Raw genomic sequence first — 18,870 nt, forward strand, 5'->3', positions numbered from 1 at the left:
ACAGCAGAGACATCCTCAACTAGATCAGGCTGCCCAGAGCCCTCTCCAGCCTCAGCCTTGAATATCTCCAGGCTTCAACCACCAAACTGGGCAACCTGTTCCAGTGTTCCACCACCCTCATGGTGCAGAACTTGGTCCTAATATTCAATCTAAACATCCTCTAATTCCAAACCATCATCCCTTGTCCTACAGGCCTTTGGAAGCATTCCCTCCCCAGCCTTCTTATAGGCCCCCTTCAGGTACAGGAGTCCAGCATAGCCTCTTGAGTAATTAGAGTGAGCTTTTCTCAGTGCTCAGTCTTTAGCATCATGATTATTGGATGGTTAAACATTTGACTTGGCTTTGTACTTGTGTTTTTTTGGCCTGCAGTGTTGCCCTAAGCTCCACGTTGAGAGCTTCTACAAATGATGCTTTGGGGGACCAGCTGATGTTTTCACTTGAGAGCAATTTCCTAACTACACATGTTTGGGTTTAATGTTACACTCTCTAAATGTGTGACTTCACTTTTAAGCTCCTTTACCAGCTTTCTAATAAGGTGGTTAAATATCTTTGTGAGCTTTCAGAATGTGAGTTGCCTTTGGGAAATATTTGATCCACTTCAGATTTGTTTAGTTGGATGAGCCAAGTCACTTATCTCACCCCTTATATGTGCAGGGTGAGTGCCAGGAGGATGGAGCCAGCCTCTTCTCAGTGATGCCCAATGACAGGACAAGGGGCAGTGGGTGGAAGTTGAGGCACAGGAGATTCCATGTGAACCTGAGGAGGAATTATTTCCCTGTGAGGGTGACAGAGCACTGGAACAGGCTCCCCAGGGGGGCTGTGGAGTTATCTCCCTCTCTGGAGATATTCAAGACCCATCTATGATCTGAACACATTCCAAAGTGATCTGTTCTAGGTGATCACACAATCACAGACTTGCTTAGACTGGAAAAGGCCTTCAAGATCATCAAGTCCAAACATAAGTTTCACACTGACAAGTCCTTGACCTAACCAAATCCCTCAGCACAACATCTAATCACTATGAATTGCTGGGGTTGGAAAGGACCCCCAGGATCATCCAGTCCAACCTTCATCCCAGCATCCTTCATCAGCAGACCATAGCCTCAAGCACCACAACCACTCTCCTTTTAAACACCTCCAGGGATGGTGACTCCACCACCTCCCTGGGCAGCCTGTTCCAGTGCCTGACCACCCACTCAGTAAAGAATTTCCTCCCAACATAGAATCATAGAATCAACGAGGTTGGAAAAGAGCTCCAAGCTCATCCAGGCCAACCTAGCACCCAGACCTAGCCAGTCAACCAGACCATGGCACTAAGTGCCCCAGCCAGGCTTTTCTTGAACATCTCCAGGGACAGTGACTCCACCACCTCCCTGAGCAGCCCATTCCAATGCCAATCACCCTCTCTGCCAACAACTTCCTCCTAACAGCCAGCCCATACTTCCCCCAGCACAACTTGAGACTGTGTCCCCTTGTACTCTTGGTGGTTGTCTGGGAGAAGAGACCAATCCCCACCTGGTTACATCCAACCTAAACCTCCCCTGATGCAACTCTTTCCTCTTGTCCTGTCTTAGTAATTCAGGAGAACAGATGAGCTCCAGCCTCACTACAGCCTCCTTTTAGGTAGTTGTAAAGGGCAATAAGGTCTCCTCTCTGCCTCCTCTTCTCCAGACTAAACAACCCCACTTCCCTCAGCCACTCCTCATAGGTCATGTTTGCCAAACCTCTCCCCAGCCTCATCACCCTTCTCTGCACCTGCTCCAGCACCTCAGTGTCCCTGCTCTGGCACAGGGGCTGGACCAGATGATCTTTCAAGGTCCCATCTGGCCCCTGACATTCTATGATTCTATGATCTCAGGGTTCTTGTAGAACTGTGGCATGTTCTCTTCTGGAGTTACTGTTATACTCTTCAGTTCCACTATAAAAGAAGCAGGAGGCTGTAGTGAGAGCTTAACACTTGTCTGGAGGGTACTGAGGGTACAAGTAAGGTCTAGATACCAGGCAGTAACATATGCTGAGCTTTCTAATTGTAGAGATATTAGTGTTTATATCCAGTTAACAGCTGCTTCCTTTCACAACTAGGATGGTTTGGATTGGAAGGGACCTTTGAAAATCTTCTCCTTTACAAGGATGCTTCTAAAAGCCTGTAGTGATAGGACCAAAGGCAATAGCTTCACACTAGCAAAGCAGATTGAGGTTGGATGTTAGGAACAAGTTCTGCACCATGAGGGTGGTGGCACGCTGCAGTAGGTTGCTCAAGGAGATAATTGAGGCTCTATCCTTGGAGATAATCAAGATGAGGCTTGACAGAGCTCTGGGCAACCTGATCTAGTTGAGGATGCCCCTGCTGACTGCAGGAGGGTTGGACTAGATGATCTTTGGAGGTCCCTTCCAACCCAAATCATTCTATGACAGTCCAGCCACCCTGCAGTGAGCAGGGACATCTTCATCTAGAGCAGGTTGCTTGGAACCCCATCCAACCTATCCTGAGATGGGGCATCTGCCATCTCTCTGGGCAACCTGGGTCAGTGTCTCTCCAGTGTAAAAGAATTCTTTAGTCCTAGTATAAGTCTCCCCTCTGCCAGCTTGAAGCCATCACCCCTTGTCCTGTCACAACATGCCCTGATAGAAAGTCTGCTCCCAGCTTTCTTGTAGCCTCTGCTTAAAGTACTGGAAAACCATCAGAAGGTCTCCCCAGAACCTTCTCTTCTCCAGGCTGAATGACCCCAACTCAGCCTGGCCTTACAGCAGAAGGCTTCCAACCCTCTTGTGGCCTCTTCTGGCTCCGTTTCAGCAGGTCCTTGCCTCTGCTGTGCTGAGGACTCCAGAGCTGGCCCCAGCACTGCAGATGTGATCTCAGCAGAGCAGAGGTACAGATCCTCTTCCTCCACATTCAACCCACCATCTGGTTGCCCTTCTGGGCTGTGAGCTTCTATCATCAGCTCATTTCCAGCTTTTCATGGAGCATCCCTCCCAAGTCCTTCTCCACAGGGCTGCTCCTCAGCCCTTCATCTCCCAGCCTGGACTGATACCAGAGATTGCCCTGACTCAGATTCAAAACTTTGCACTTGGCCTTCTTGAACCTCCTGAGGTTTTCACAGGCTACTTCTCAAGCTTGGCCAAATCAATTTGATTTGATGTCTTTTGTGTACTAGTAAAAGGCTTTAAGTTTCCTCCCATAAATCTCCTTCTGTGGCTTTCTGAGCCACCAAGGTAAGGCAGGAGCACAACATTCACTGAATACCTTCAGTCATTCCTTTCAAACATCTCCAGTGTGCACTGAGGCTGCAGAAAGGAAACAGCAGCACTCCTCCAAAGTTCTGGAGTCTGAAGGCTGTTGAAGAGATACACCTCCTAGATTTAAGCTACTTCAGCAGCATTTTCCTCTCTCCTCTGACAAGCAAATCCATTTCCTGAATAAAGCACCTCGATTCTTTGGCTCTATTCTAGTGGAACTAAAACCTAGCACTTCATCACAGCCTCCTAAACTCAGGAAGAATGCTGTGATGAACCAGTTCCTGAGGTCTTCTGATGCTGTCTGTCAAGCCCTGCCTGAAATGCCTCTGTTACTCTGCTGCCAGATGTTTTGACTGAAGAGGAGCTTTCAGTTTGGAGCAAAGTAAGGATTGTTATGGCTGGAGGGAAACAACCTTTGTGAGTTGCCTCTGTTGGTGTTTCTGCTTTTGCTCTCGAATACTGTAGTACACTTGTACCTGGGAAGGAACAACCTCATGCATCATAGAATCAAAGCAGGTTGGAAGAGAGCTCCAAGCTCAGCCAGCCCAACCTAGCACCCAGCCCTGCCCAACCAACCAGACCATGGCACTAAGTGCCTCAGGCAGGCTTTTCTTAAACACCTCCAGGGACAGGAACTCCACCACCTCCCTGGGCAGCCCATTCCAATGCCAATCACTCTCTCTGCCAGGAACTTCCTCCTCACATCCAGCCTAGACCTGCCCTGGCACAACTTGAGGCTGTGTCCCCTTCTTCTCTTGCTGCTTGCCTGGCAGCAGAGCCCAACCCCACCTGGCTACAGCCTCCCTGCAGGCAGCTGCAGGCAGCAATCAGCTCTGCCCTGAGCCTCCTCTGCTGCAGGCTGCACACCCCCAGCTCCCTCAGCCTCTCCTCTCATGCCTTGTGTTCCAGGCCTCTCACCAGCTTTGTCGCCAAGTATGGGTTGGGGACTGACCTGCTGGAGAGCAGTGAAGGGGTAAAGGACCTGGGGGTCCTGGTGGTTGGAAGGTTGACCATGGGTCAGCAATGTGCTCTGGTGGCCAAGAAGGCCAATGGCATCCTGAGGTGGATTAGAAGGGCTGTGCTTAGTAGGTCTGGAGGGGTTTTTGTCCCACTCTATTCACAGACTCATAGAATCAGTCAGGGTTGGAAGGGACCACAAGGATCATCTAGTTCCAGGCCCCTGCCATGGCCCCCTTCAGATACTGAAAGGCCACAAGAAGGTCACTTGGGAGCCTCCACTACTCCAGACTGAACAGCCCCAACTCTGTCCTGGTGAGGCTGCATCTGGAGTACTCTGTTCAGTTCTGGGCCACTCGGTTCAAGAAGGACCTCAGGGAACTCCTTGGAAGAGTCCATCACAGAGCCACAATGGAGTGGAAGATCTTCCTTAGGAGGGGAGCCTGAGGGAGCTGGGGCTTGGAGAGGAGGAGCCTGAGGGCTGCCCTCATTCCTGCTGATAAAGCTGTGCAGGTGAGTGCCCAGAGGCTGCAGCCAGGCTCTGCTGGGTGATGCCCAATGCCAGTCCAAGGGGCACTGGGGGGAAGTTGAGGCATAGGAAGTTCCATGGAAGCATGAGGTGGAATTTTTTCCCTGCGAGGCTGCCAGAAGCCTGGAACAGGCTGCCCAGGGGGGCTGTGGAGTCTCCCTCTCTGGAGATATTGCAGAGCTGCCTGCATGTGTTCCTGTGTGATCTGCTCTAGGTGATCCTGCTCTGCTCAGGTGGGTTGGACTGGATGAGCTTTTGAGGTCTCTTCCAGCCCCTGACATTCTCTGACTGTGTGAAAATCCAAGTTTCAGCTGTAGTGGACTTGAGTACAACCAAAGGTGGCAATTGCTTTGTGCCTGGTAGCAGATCACCCCCTTGCAAGAAAGCAGTCTGGCACTAACATCTCCCAACTCAATCCAGAAGTCTTCCATCACCTTTGGTCCTTTGGCTGAGATAATCAAACAGCCTCTTTGCAAAGCAGCTTTGGCAAACTCCAATCAGATGGAAGGAGATTGCTTGTTGGGAAATCTGAGAGCTGTCAGAGCAAAGCTGATGCTTTGTGGTGGATTGAGTGTGTGTTAAGTGTTCAACTCCACTGCTCACAGAAAGCTTTGTTGCCATGAACTTGTCTTGAACTGTGCTTTGACATTCCACATTCTTGAGGATACTTAGCTAGAATCCTGACTGTTTTATTTGCTTCATCCCCCAAATAGTGCTTTTTGCCTTCACTGGCTCAGCAGATATCACTGTGTGTGGATTGAGAGTGAGATCAGGTGTTCATTCATAAATGTAGATGCTGTTTCTGGGGACTAGGAGCTTTGCCATGCTCCTGGCCATTCTGAGAAGGCAGGTTTTGTTTTTAGCAGCAGATGAGATCACTGACCCCAGACGTCCACAGCTGAGAAATGTTTCTGTGAAGACATCCTACTCCTAATTGACTCCCACTGGAACAAGACCCTCCTGATCTGTCAAAACATTACTTCATTTTTCAACAAGGACTTGACCTGTCTGAAGAATCCTCCAGTTAAAAATGATCCTTCAGTGCCAGGGAGATTGAAAACTCTGATAGCGAGGTTGTCTGCTCTGTCCTTACAGATAGTCCTTGTGTTGGAGGGTAGCAGAGCCCTGCAGAGGGACCTGGCCAGGCTGCATGGGTGGGCAGAGCCAATGGGATGAGATTGAACAAGGCCAAGGGCAGGTTCTGCACTTTGGCCACAACAACCCCAAGCAGCACTAGAGGCTGGGCACAGAGTGGCTGAGAGCAGGCAGGCAGAGAGGGCCCTGGGGGTGGTGGGAGAGAGGAGCTGAAGCTGAGGCAGCAGTGCCCAGGTGGGCAGCAGAGCCAATGGCATCCTGGGCTGGCTGAGGAGCAGTGTGGGCAGCAGGACAAGGGAGGTTCTTGTGCCCCTGTGCTCAGCACTGCTCAGGCCACCCCTTGAGTCCAGCTGTGTCCAGTTCTGGGCTCCAGAACTGCAGAGAGCTGTTGAGGTGCTGGAAAGTGTTGAGAGCAGGGCAGCAAGGCTGGGGAGGGGCCTGGAGCAGAGCCCTGTGAGGAGAGGCTGAGGGAGCTGGGGGTGTGCAGCCTGCAGCAGAGGAGGCTCAGGGCAGAGCTGATTGCTGCCTGCAGCTGCCTGCAGGGAGGCTGTAGTCAGGTGGGGTTGGGCTCTGCTGCCAGGCAAGCAGCAAGAGCAGAAGGGGCCAGAGTCTGAAGCTGTGCCAGGGCAGGTCTAGGCTGGATGTGAGGAGGAAGTTGCTGGCAGAGAGAGTGATTGGCACTGGAATGGGCTGCCCAGGGAGGTGGTGGAGTGGCTGTGGCTGGAGGTGTTCTTGCCAAGCCTGGCTGGGGCACTTAGTGCCATGCTCTGGTTGACCAAGAATTGCCCAGAGGGGTTTAAAAGCCATCTAGATGTGGTGTTGAGGGACATGGTTTAGTAGTCACCTGGCAGTGCTGGCAGTTTATGGTTGGACTTTATCTGGCACTCCTGAGGCTGTACCTTGAATACTGTGTTCAGTTTTGAGCCTCTCGCAACACAGAAGACACTTAGGTGCTGGAGTGGGTCCAGAAGTGGACAACAAAGCTGCCTGGGGAACAGGTCTGGTGAGGAGCAGCTGAAGAAACTGGACTTGTTTACTCTGGTGGAGAGGAGGCTGGGGGGAGAGGCTTCATTGCTCTCTACAGCTGCCTGAAAGGAGATTGCAGTGAGATTGTCTTTGGCCTCTTCTTCCAGGTAATAAGTATTAGGATGAGTGTAAATGGCCTGAAATTGTGCCAGGAGAGGTTTAGGTTGGAGACTGGGCAAAAAAATCTGAACTGAAGGAGTGGTCAGGAATTGAAACAGGCTGCCCAGGGAGGTGGTGGTAGAGTCTCCATGCCTGGAGGTGTTCAAGAAACATCTGGACATGGCTCTTTGGGACGTGGTTTATTGGCCATGGTGGTGTTAGGCTGAAGGTTGGACTTGATGATCCTGGAGGTCTTTTCCAACTGAAACAATTTTCTGACTCTCTGCTCTTAAGATCTCTTCTAACCCAATTCTATGCTTCACTAACTTTCACAATCCAAGTCTCTGCTGCTTTTCCCTGTGCACAGCCTGCACGTATCTAAGCTGTTGTAGGTTCTCCAAGAGCAAGGTCACAGCAGTTCCACATCTTAGGAGGAAGATGACAGTGGCTTCTGCTTTCCATTATCATTGCATTGAGCTATTCCAAGAGGCATTCTGAACATGCATTGCACAGATTCAGCTGCCAATATGTTCTCCTTTCCCACTGACCTAATTACCATCATATTGTGTAAAGCTTGACTGAGGAGATCCTTTTTTTACTTTTAAGCCCCTTGGCAGTCTGTGTTTTTGTCATCAGATTTGTTTTACAAGCGTAGCTTTTGCTCTGAAGTAGAAACTGAGACCCCTATAATAATCAACTCAGAATTTGGTTGTGATTTTTGTGATTCATATTCCTGTAATCCTTCTTTTTTGTTGTTTTTTCTCCTGCCTTTTCACTTGATTTCAGCATTGCTCACCAGATGGGGACCTTGACGTAGTCATTTATGGCTTTTCCAGTCATGCTGATGGTTGGTAGACTAATTAACAGAGTTGGTTTGGTTGGAAAAGAGCTCTAAGATCATGGAGTCCAACCTTCAACATAACACCACTGTGGCCATTAAAGCATGGCCCCAGGTGCCATCCCCACAGGTTTCTTGAACACCTGCAGGGCTCGTGGCTCCACCACCTCCCTCAGCAGCCTGTTCCAACCCCTGACCACTCTTGCAGGAAAGAATTTTTCCTGATCTCCAACCTAAAACTCCCCTGGCACAATTTCAGGCTATTTCCTCTTATTCTATCACCTGATATGATGCAGAAGAGACTGACCTCACCTCGCTGTTCCTAGCAGACTGGTAGCCACCCCAAGCTCTGCTTCTAACCTCCACCATGGAATCACAGAATCAAGCAGGTTGGAAGAGACCTCCAAGCTCATCCAGTCCAACCTAGCACCCAGCCCTGGCCAATTAACCAGACCATGGCACTAAGTTGACTACTGTGTCCAGTTCTGGGCTCCTCAGTTCAAGAGAGATGTTGAGATACTGGAACATGTCCAGAGAAGAGCAACAGAGCTGCTGAGAGGCCTGGAACACAAACCCTGTGAGGAGAGGCTGAGGGAGCTGGGGGGGTGCAGCCTGCAGCAGAGGAGGCTCAGGGCAGAGCTGATTGCTGCCTGCAGCTGCCTGCAGGGAGGCTGTAGCCAGGTGGGGTTGGGCTCTGCTGCCAGGCAAGCAGCAAGAGCAGAAGGGGCCAGAGTCTGAAGCTGTGCCAGGGCAGGTCTAGGCTGGATGTGAGGAGGAAGTTCCTGGCAGAGAGAGTGATTGGCATTGGAATGGGCTGCCCAGGGAGGTGGTGGAGTGGCCGTGGCTGGAGGTGTTGCAGCCAAGCCTGGCTGGGGCACTTAGTGCCATGGTCTGGTTGATTGGCCAGGGCTGGGTGCTAGGTTGGGCTGACTGAGCTTGGAGCTCTCTTCCAACCTGCCTGATTCTCTGATTCAAGTGCCCCATCCAGTAGAACATCTCCCTGCTGAAGATAGGCTGATGGAGCTGGGGCTTGGAGCAGAGGAGCCTGAGGGGTGACCGCATTCATGTTGATAAAGATGTGCAGTGTAAGGAGGACAGAGCAGGCTCTGCTCAGGGATGTCAAATGGCAGGGCAAAGGTCAGTGGGAGCAGGCTGGAGCAAAGGAGGTTCCATGTGAACATAAGGAAAAACCTTTTCCCTGTGAGGGTGGCAGCCCTGGAGCAGGCTACCCAGAGAAGTTGTGGAGTCTCCTCCTCTGCAGACTTTCTAAACCCACTTGGATGTGTACCTGTGAGACCAACTCTAGGTGATCCTGCCCTGGCAAGGGGATTGGACTGGGTGATCTTTCAAGGGCCCTTCCAGCTTCTAATGTTCTGTGATTCTCTTCTGGTGGGGATTGGAAAGGACCTCTGGAGATCAAGTCCAACCCCTCTGCTAAAGCAGGGTCACCCACAGCAGGTTGCACAGGATCGCATCCGTGCGGGTTTGGAACCTGCAGGTAAGGAAACTCCACAACCTATTTGGGCAGCCTGGGCCAGTGTTCCATCCTCCTCAAAGCAAGGAATTTCTCCTGATACATGATTTGAGGTGGCCTGGGGAGCAGTGAATGCAAGTGAGCTCACTGGACAGTCCTTCTCACTTAAAAGACTTTCAAAGATTGGCTTTCTTCTGGTCCCAGCACCTTTAGAAAGCAAAACCTTTCTCCTCTGGCTACAACGTGAGCAAAATGAGCAAACAGGATGTGGCTAGGTTAGAGGGAGCTCCTTTCTCCCCTACTTGTCCCCCTCACCCTCCCCCACCAAAAGGGGGTGAGGGTGAAATAACTCAACCTCCAGTAAATATTTAAGCCTCATTCTCATACACTCCTCACGCTTCAGCCATAGCAAGCAAGAACTTGGGACTTCTTCAGGTCATTATCTTATCTGGATTGGGCTATTTAGGTCTATCCCCATACAGAGTGTCCTGTCCATGGGTTAAGCTTAAAATTCATCTTTTTTTCTTCTAAAGTAGCCTGTTTTTTTGGGGGGAGGGAGAGGGAGTGTTGTGTGAGGCAGAGTTGCTCCCTAGATCTGATGGATGACTTCGCTATTGGGGCAGCGACTGTTACAGTCACCACAATTACATCAGGTCTTTATCTGCGTAATAGTGAATGATTGGGTTTCAGCTGCCTTCTGCCAAGTCTGCTCTCCAGTCACCTCCCTGCAGCCTTTCTGCTTCTTGTCCTCGAGAAGAAGTGAAGGAAAAAGCCAGGTCAAGTTTGTTGTCTGACAGATTTGGTGCATGCAGTGGGGCAGGAAGTATCAAAGGTACTGCGAACACGCAGTGGCATCACCTTCCCAGCCACAGAGTGCTGGGGGCTGGAAGGGACCTCTGGAGATCATCCAGGCCAACCCCTCTGCTAAAGCAAGGCTGTCCAGAATCATAGAATCAGGCAGGGTTGGAAGGGAGCACAAGGAGCAGCCAGTCCCAACCCCCCTGCCATGCCCAGGGACACCCTACCCTAGAGCAGGCTGCACACAGCCTCAGCCAGCCTGGCCTCAAACACCTCCAGCCATGGGGCCTCAACCACCTCCCTGGGCAACCCAGTCCAGCCTCTCACCACTCTCCTGCTCAACAACTTCCTCTTCACCTCCACCTTTGCTCCAGTCCCCCCACTCCTGACATTCCCTCACAGCCTCCAAAGTCCCTCCCCAGCTTTTTTGGAGCCCCGTTCAGATGCTGGCAGGCCACAAGAAGGTCCCCTGGGAGACTCCTCTGCTCCAGCCTGCACAGCCCCAACTCTTTCAGGCTGTGCTCACAGCAGAGCTGCTGCAGCCTCTGAGCATCCTCCTGGCCCTGCTCTGGACACTCTCCAGCACGTCCACATCCTTCTTGTAGTAGGGATTCTAGAACTGGATGCAGAATCAGATTCAGGATGGTTTGGAATTTCTCCAGAGAAGGAGACTCCACCACATCTCTGGGCAGCCTGGTCCAAGGTTGTGTAAATCTCAAAGTAAAGAAGTCTTTCCTTCCTGGTTGTGCCTGTGACCCTTGATCCTGGGCACCATTGAAAAGAGTCTGACTCCATCTTCTTGACCCTGGCCCTTTAGATATTGATAGCCACTGAGAAGCTTCCCTCTCAGTCTTTTGTTCTTCATGCTAAACAGTCACAGGCACCTCAGCTTCTTTTTATCAGAGACATAGCAGAGGTGTTCCAGCTCTTGGATCATTTTTGTGGCCTCTTGTGGCCTCCACCAGATTTGTGTCCTCCTCCTGCTGGGGACAGCAGAACTGGAAGCAGGATCAGCATCTTCATAGTTGTGCCCTCTCCAGTAGTTTCTTGTTTATCTTGAACTGGGAAGCCCAGAACTGGACCCAGTACTCCAGGTATATTCTCATCAGTGCAGAGTAGAGTGAGGAGAACCTCCTTCAACCTGCTGGTCACACTCTACTTAATGCACCCCTTAAGACCATTGACCTTCTTGATACAAGAGCAAATTGCAGGCTCGTGGGCAGCTTGGCGTTAAAATCAGGACTCCTCCTCTGGGCAGCTGCTTTCTATCAGATTAACCTCTCACCTGTGCTGGTGCATGGACATCAGTTAGCCACTCAACTAATTTTCTGAGGTTTAGTTAACTACTGGATATTTAACTTTCTTGGGTGTCTTGTCTGATTGAGAAGCTGCCCAGGAGCCAGCAGTGCCCTCATGCAGCCCAGAAGGCAGCTATGTGCTGGGCTGCAGGGCAAGAGAGAGGGTTCTGCCCTTTGACTCTGCTCTATTCAGATCCCACCTCCAATCCTGCCTCCAGTGCTGCTGGCCCCAGCAGAAGGACACAGAGCTGGTGGAGTGAGCCCAGAGGAGAGTGATTGGCATTGGAATGGGCTGCCCAGGGAGGTGGTGGAGTCGCTGTCCCTGGAGGTGTTCAAGAAAAGAATGGGTGAGGCACTTAGTGCCATGGTCTGGTTGATTGGACAGGGCTGGGTGCTAGGTTGGGCTGCCTGAGCTTGGAGGTCTCTTCCAACCTGCTTGATTCTATGATCCAAGAGCTGGAACACCTCTGCTATGAGAATAGGCTGAAGGAGTTGGGAGTGTTCAGCTTGGAGAAGCGAAGACTCCAGGGGGGACCTTAGAGCTGCCTTGCAGTACCTGAAGGGATCCTGCAGGCTGCAGAGAGACTTTTCACAAGAGTGTCTAGAGACAGGCCAGGGGGGAATGGTTTGAAGCTGATGCAGAGCAGGCTTAGACTGGATACTGGGAAGGAGTTCTTCAGTATCACAGTATCATCAGGGTTGGAAGAGACCTCACAGATCATCAAGTCCAACCCTTTACCACAGAGCTCAAGGCCAGACCATGGCACCAAGTGCCACGTCCAATCCTGCCTTGAACAGCTCCAGGGACGGCGACTCCACCACCTCCCCGGGCAGCCCATTCCAGTGTCCAATGACTCTCTCAGTGAAGAACTTTCTCCTCACCTCCAGCCTAAATTTCCCCTGGCACAGCCTGAGGCTGTGTCCTCTTGTTCTGGTGCTGGCCACCTGAGAGAAGAGAGCAACCTCCTCCTGGCCACAACCACCCCTCAGGTAGTTGTAGACAGCAATAAGGTCACCTCTGAGCCTCCTCTTCTCCAGGCTAACCAATCCCAGCTCCCTCAGCCTCTCCTCGTAGGGCTGTGCTCAAGGCCTCTCACTGGAATAGTGTGCCCAGGGAAGTTGTGGATGCTTCCTCCTTAGGGTGTATCCAGGGTCAGGTTGGATGAGGCCTTGAGTGGCCAAGTGTATTTGAGAGATGTCCCTACCCATGATGGGGAGGTTGGAGTGGATGATCTTTGAGGCCCCTTCCAATCTTGACAGATCAATGTCCTTGCTGTGAATTCATCTTGCATAGCTACAAATATTAGTGCCCCTTAACCTTCTGCAGCACGTGGAAAATTAAGATTTGGATCTAGATTTGGACTCTTGGTTCCAATTGCCAAATGGGTTATAGAAGAAGGCATTTAAATTGTGCCACACTTCAGCTAATGGAAAACAATTAGATGTGATGTATGGGGGGGGGGAAAAACCCAACCAAAACAATCATCATTTTATTGACTGCTTCCCTAAAGAGCTTTCTGAAGTAGAGCTTAAACTTCCAGGCTTTAGTGGAATTTGGGATATGGTAGAAACGTGGAGAGAAGAGAGAAGGAAAGATCTGAACCATCTGGTGTCATAGCAAAGTAGAAGCAGGTGAAAGCAGTTAGCAATGAAGCAATTGCTTAAGCTTTAAAAATAGCTTGTATTAAAGGCAGGTGGTTATAGACAATAAAAACTGGTGCCTATGTGATTTAATTTCGTGTTGTCCTGGATGTGGAGGAGTCCATAAATCACAGGACACAGCAGTAAATGTGTTTGGATTTGAATTCACAAGGAGATATTGGAGGTCTGATATCAATGTATGGAATAAGGATTCTTTCAGCTTCCCCTAAGGGTTCCCAGCTGACTGAACCAGGAATCCTGGGGTGGTTTAGTGCATGTTCATCAGATGCTGAAGTGACTCTGCAAGGCAGCAAAAGATTAGCTGAGGGCATAAAATTAAATGAGATCTTGATGGCTGAGTGCTTATCTAAGGTCAGCTGGAAGAGTTAGGACAATCAGGAGAAGTTCTTTGTTGTTAGAGCAGAATCATAGAATCAAGCAGGTTGGAAGAGAGCTCCAAGCTCAGCCAGCCCAACCTAGCACCCAGCCCTGCCCAACCAACCAGACCATGGCACTAAGTGCCCCAGCCAGGCTTGGCTTCAACACCTCCAGCCACGGCCCCTCCACCACCTCCCTGGGCAGCTCATTCCAGTGCCAATCACTCTCTCTGCCAACAACTTCCTCCTCACATCCAGCCCAGACCTGCCCTGGCACAGCTTCAGACTCTGGCCCCTTCTTCTGGTGCTGCTTGCCTGGCAGCAGAGCCCAACCCCACCTGGCTATGGCCTCCCTGCAGGCTGCTGTAGAGAGCAGTGAGAATACTCCTGAGCCTCCTCTTCTGTCATTCATTTATCATAGAATGGCTTAGGTTGGAAGGGACCTCAGATCATCTACTCCAATCTCCCTGCCTTGGACACCTCTCAACCAGACTTGGTTGCCCAAGGTCTTATCCAGCCTGGCCTTAAACACCTTCAGGGAGGAGGCATCCACAGTCTCCCTGAGCAATCTATTCCAGAGTCTTGCCACCCTCACACTGAAGAACGTCTTTGTGAGTTCCAATCTACCCCTGCTCTGCCTCAGGTTTAAACCATACCCCCTTGGCCTCTTGCTAGGCATTCTTAGCAGAAGTCCCTCTGCAGCCTTTTTGTAGGACCCCTTCAGGTGCTGGAAGGGACCTCTAAGCTCTCCCCTGAGTCTTCTCTCACCTAGACTCCAGCTCCCTCAGTCTACCCTCATAGGAGAGGTGTCCCAGCCCTTGGATCATCTTTGTGGCCCTCCTCTGGACCTGTTCCAGCAGCTCTGTGTCCTTCTTCTGTGATGGAGGTGAGGTCTTTGTGAGAATCACAGAATGTTAGAGATTGGAAGTGACCTCCAGAGATCATTGTGTCCAACCCCCTAGAAGGCTGAGCTATTGCTGAGAACACTGGAATTAGGCTAATCACATTTTTAACTTTGAAGCAGACCTCTGTTTCCCAGAATTAATATCTGCAGGCAACAGAAGCAACCTTTTAAAGACCTTTTCTGTTGGTTTAAGTGACTTTTTTGACTTTTCAATACATCTAATCCAGACTTTTAAATGCATCCAATCTCCAGTCTAAATACTTTGCATAAGAAAGCAGCCCACCACTGAACTTGATTCATCCACACTGCTGTAAGCATCTCACCTTCAATTGTACATGTGACAAACTCTTTCAGAGGCAGTTCTCTATCTAATCTGCCCTTCAGACTTCTCAGACTTGCTTTCAGCAGCACATGGAATCATGGAATGTTTGCTGGAGTGAGTGCAGCAGGAGCAGGGAGGTGATTGTCCCCTTGGACTTGACTCTGGTGAGGCCACTCCTTGAGTGTTGTGTTCAGTTTTGGGCACCTGAAGACAGGAGGGATGTGGAGGTGCTGGAGCCAGGGCAGAGCAGGGCAAAGCCTGGGGAAGAGCCTGGAAAGGAAACCTGATAAGGAGAGGATGAAGGAGCTGGGGATGGTTAGTGTGAGGTGGAGGAGGCTGAGGGGAGACCTCATGCCTGTCTACAGCTACCTGCAAGGAGGTTGTGGAGAGGTTGGTGCTGGTCTCTTCTGCCAGTGAATTAGTGCTAGGACAAGAGGAAATGGCCTCAAGCTACCACTGGGGAGGTTTAGACTGGAGAGGAGAAAAAATGTTTTCCCAGCAAGAGTGGTCAGGCACTGGAATGGGCTGAGCAGGGAGGTGGTGGAGTCCCCAACCCTGGGTGTGTTTAAGAGTGGTTTGGATGTGGTGCTTGGGATTAGAGTGCACCTTGCAGAGTAGGGCTCTGGGTTGGACTTGGTGATCCTGAAATTCTTTTCCAACCAGAATGTTCCTGATTGGAAGTTACTAAACATTGTGGCTTTTCTTGCATCAGCTTCATGTTCTCTAGATTAAGGTCTTCTTTATGAGTCAATTAAAAGTGTAAGTGCTGTCAGCTATCACATCACACTTACTCCTTTGAATTTGTTGTCTCTGCTCTGGTGAGGCTTCATCTGCATCACTGTCTCCAGTTCTGAGCTCCTCAGTTCAAGAAAGAACTACTGGAGAGAGTCCAGCAGAGGCTCCAAAGTTAATAAGGGGCCTGGAGCATCTCTGTGAGGAGGAAAGGCTGAGAGCCCTGGGGCTGTTGAGCCTGGGGAAGTGCAACCTGAGAAGGGCATCTTCTCAATGCTGACCAAAATCTAAAGGGTGGGGGTCCAGAGGATGGGGGCAGACTCTTTTTCAGTGGTGCCCAGGACAAAGAGCACAACCTGCACCACAGGAGATTTCATCTGAACAACTTGTTCTCTGGGAGGATGCTGGAGCACTGGGTCAGAAAAGTTGTGGAGTCTCCATTGCTGAAGAGATTCCAAACCCACCTGCACATTGTAATCTCCTGTGCAACCTGCTGTGGGATGAGCAGAGGATTTAGCAGAGGGATTTAAAAGAAGGTGTTTAAAAGGAGGCTGGATGGGGCACTTAGTGCCATGATTTAGTTAATTAGAAGGGTTAGGTGACAGGTTGGACTTGTTGATCTCAGAGGTCTTTTCCAACCTGGTTAATGCTGTGATTCTGTGACCAGGCTGGTCTCCAGAAGTCCCTTCCAACCCCACTGTGGTGGGATTCTCTGATCTCAGAGTCTGTGTGTTCTGCTTTCAAGAAGCCTAATGGTTTGCATTCTTTCCCCCCTCCCTCCCCAAAAACCTATCAGCAAGAATAGAAACAAGAAGGTGCATCTTGGCCTGAAGTGGGCAGCCAGATGCCATTTGTGTTTAACTGAGTGCTTCACGATTACAGACCCTGTAAAACAGTCATTTTTCAAGTGTCTTTTTTTGCAGCAAGGATAACTGAATCCTTACCCAGCAGACTTTGACTCTTTGCAGCATGCCAGAGTGAGAGGTTTCACTTAGAGCTGTGCTTTCCTAAGGAGCAGGCAAGAGGAATTTCAGAGCCAAGCAGTTAAAGTTGCATTCAATTACACTCAGTGAAGCACTACACAAACACATTGTGGTTCTTCTTCCTTCAGTTTATTGCTTGTGACCAGGCTTTAATGGGCAAGCAAGGTAACATAGAGAGAGAAAGGTTGGCTTCATTTTCCTCCAAGTCTTAAATGTGCACACACAGAGACATCCACTGACATCTTTCAAGGCTTTCATGTAAGTGCTGATGTTATGCAAGCTGACACCAGGCTGGGTGTAGTTGAAAGGCTTTCAAGATTAATTAGTGGAAGTCAGAGGGTGGAAATCTGAGTATTAGCAAAGAAGCAGGACCCAAGTGATAAACAGAAAAACTTCATCTTTACCACTTGAAAGAAACTGTGTGTGGGAGAGGGTAGCAAAACAGTTTTTGACCTCTTTTCTAGGCTGTGTGTCTGCAAGAGCTCTCTGTCTAATAATAGAAGGCACAGTTCTGGTGCCTGGTGACTTCATGAAATTCTACCTTCCAATGAAACGTGGCTTGTGTTCCTAATGGTGCTTTTAGTGTCAGGCTGGAGTTGGTTTTATGGTGCTCATTGTAAAGACCTCCTTTAAATCTTGCTCAGTTTGGGTAGTGTCGTTGTAGCTTGGGGAAGAATAACACTGGGCTTAGGGGATGACCTGCTGGGAAGTAGCTCCACAGAGAAGGGCATTGAGAGTCCTGATTGATAAGAAGTTCTCCATGGGACAGCAGTGTGCCCTGGTGGCTAAGGTGATATACTTGGGTGCATTAAGGAGAGTGTGACCAGCAGGTTAGGGGAGGTTCTTCTCGCCCTCTGCTCAGCTCTAGTTAGACCACGTCTGGAGTCTTGTGTCCAGTCCTGAGCTTCCCAGTTCAAGAGTGACAGGGAACTGTTTGGAGAGTTCAACAGAGGGTACAAAGATGATTAAAGGACTGGAGCATCCCTCTTACAAGGAAAAGCTGAGAGCCCTGGGGTTGTTTAGTCTGGAGAAGAGAAGGATGAGAGGGGACCTTAGCAAAGCCTACAAACAGCTGCAGGGTAGCTGTCAGGAGGATGCAGCCAGGCTCTTTCCACTGATAAGAGGAGGGATTGTGGGGTGCATAAGGAAATGTGTGTCCAGCAGGTCTAGGGCTGTTCTCTTCCCCCTCTGTTCTGCCTTAGTAAGGCCACACTTGGAATACTGTGCCCAGTGTATCCAATTTTGGGCTCTGCAGTTCAGGAGAGACAGGGATCTGCTGGAGTAGGGAACTTGAGCACCTTCCCTATGGAGAGGGATTGAGAGCCCTGGGGCTGTTTAGTCTGGAGAAGAGAAGGCTGAGAGGAGATCTGATCCAGGGCTATAATTATCTGGGGGATGGACATCAAGTGGAGGGGACCAATCTCTTTTGGGGGGTGCAGAGCAATAAGTCAAGGAGCAATGGATCCAAAGTGGAACAGAGATTTCAGCTCCACAGGAGGAGAAACTTCTTTGATGTGAGGGTGGCAGAGCCCTGGAGCAGGCTGCCCAGAGAGGTTGTGAAGCCTCCTTCTCTGGAGACTTTCCAACCCCACCTGGATGCATTCCTGTGTGGACTACTCTAGGGGATCCTACTGTGGCAGTGGGGTTGGGCTGGCTGATCTCTGGAGGTCCTTTCCAACCCCTACCACTCTGTGATGTCAAAATGAATTCCTTTCAGTTTCTGTTTTACACTTAGGCTAAGGCATGGTGGATTTCTTGCAGCCTGTGTTCCTTTTGGAAGGTTATATTTCCTTGCAGGAGGAACTAGTTGAATTTATAGAGCTATTAAGCAAGGTGAGGCAGAGATCTACTATTCATGATGATTTTTATGTTCCTCAACTCGAGGTGAACCACTGAGTTTGAAAGCAGCATAAAACTTGGAGCTGATGTCTTCATACTTGATCTGCTGCACTCTTGACCTTTAGCTTTAATGGTGCTGTATAATTCTCCTTCAATTTGCAAGTGCCCTTGGCTGTGGGGCTGATTGATGATAAAATCCACTCTGCCTAATCACCCCTCCAGGATGTGTGTTGTTTCTAGCAGATACTGATCTCTTCTGTTTGTTATCTCAGATATGAGAGGGGCTTTTGTTTCTGATCTCAGGTGGGTGTGGGACAGATAATAAGCTCAGTATCTTGATTAGGAGCTACAGAACATAAGGTTCTTGACCCAGCAAAAGCTTGTTTTGTGGTGTAGTTTCCATACAGAGAAATGTTAGATCACAGAAAACATCCAGTTGGAAGAGACCTCAAAGCTCATCCAGTCCAACCTTTGGCCCAGCACTGAAGGGTCAGTCCTAAACCATGTCCCTAAGTGGCTGCTTGAACACCTCCAGAGATGGTGACTCCAGCACTGCTCTGGGCAGACCATTCCAATGTTTGAGAACTCTCTCTGTGAAGAAGTATTTCTTGATATCCAGCCTGAGCCTCTCCTGGTGCAGCTCCTCTGTTTCTGTTGCTTGACACTAAGGAGCAGAGGCTGCCCCCTCCTCACTCCAAAGGCCGTCTAGGAAGGTCTCCTC

The 18,870-nt window shown here is 50.1% G+C and overlaps 1 protein-coding gene across 2 annotated transcripts in view; it reads left to right on the plus strand.

The window, feature by feature from the left end:
• The window catches only part of UVRAG (UV radiation resistance associated), a 140,636-nt gene that overhangs the window by 72,130 nt on the left and 49,636 nt on the right, over positions 1-18,870 (plus strand). The window lies entirely within an intron of this gene.

Source organism: Pogoniulus pusillus, chromosome 6 (assembly GCF_015220805.1).
Source record: "Pogoniulus pusillus isolate bPogPus1 chromosome 6, bPogPus1.pri, whole genome shotgun sequence".
Classification (NCBI taxonomy): Eukaryota; Metazoa; Chordata; class Aves; order Piciformes; family Lybiidae; genus Pogoniulus; species Pogoniulus pusillus.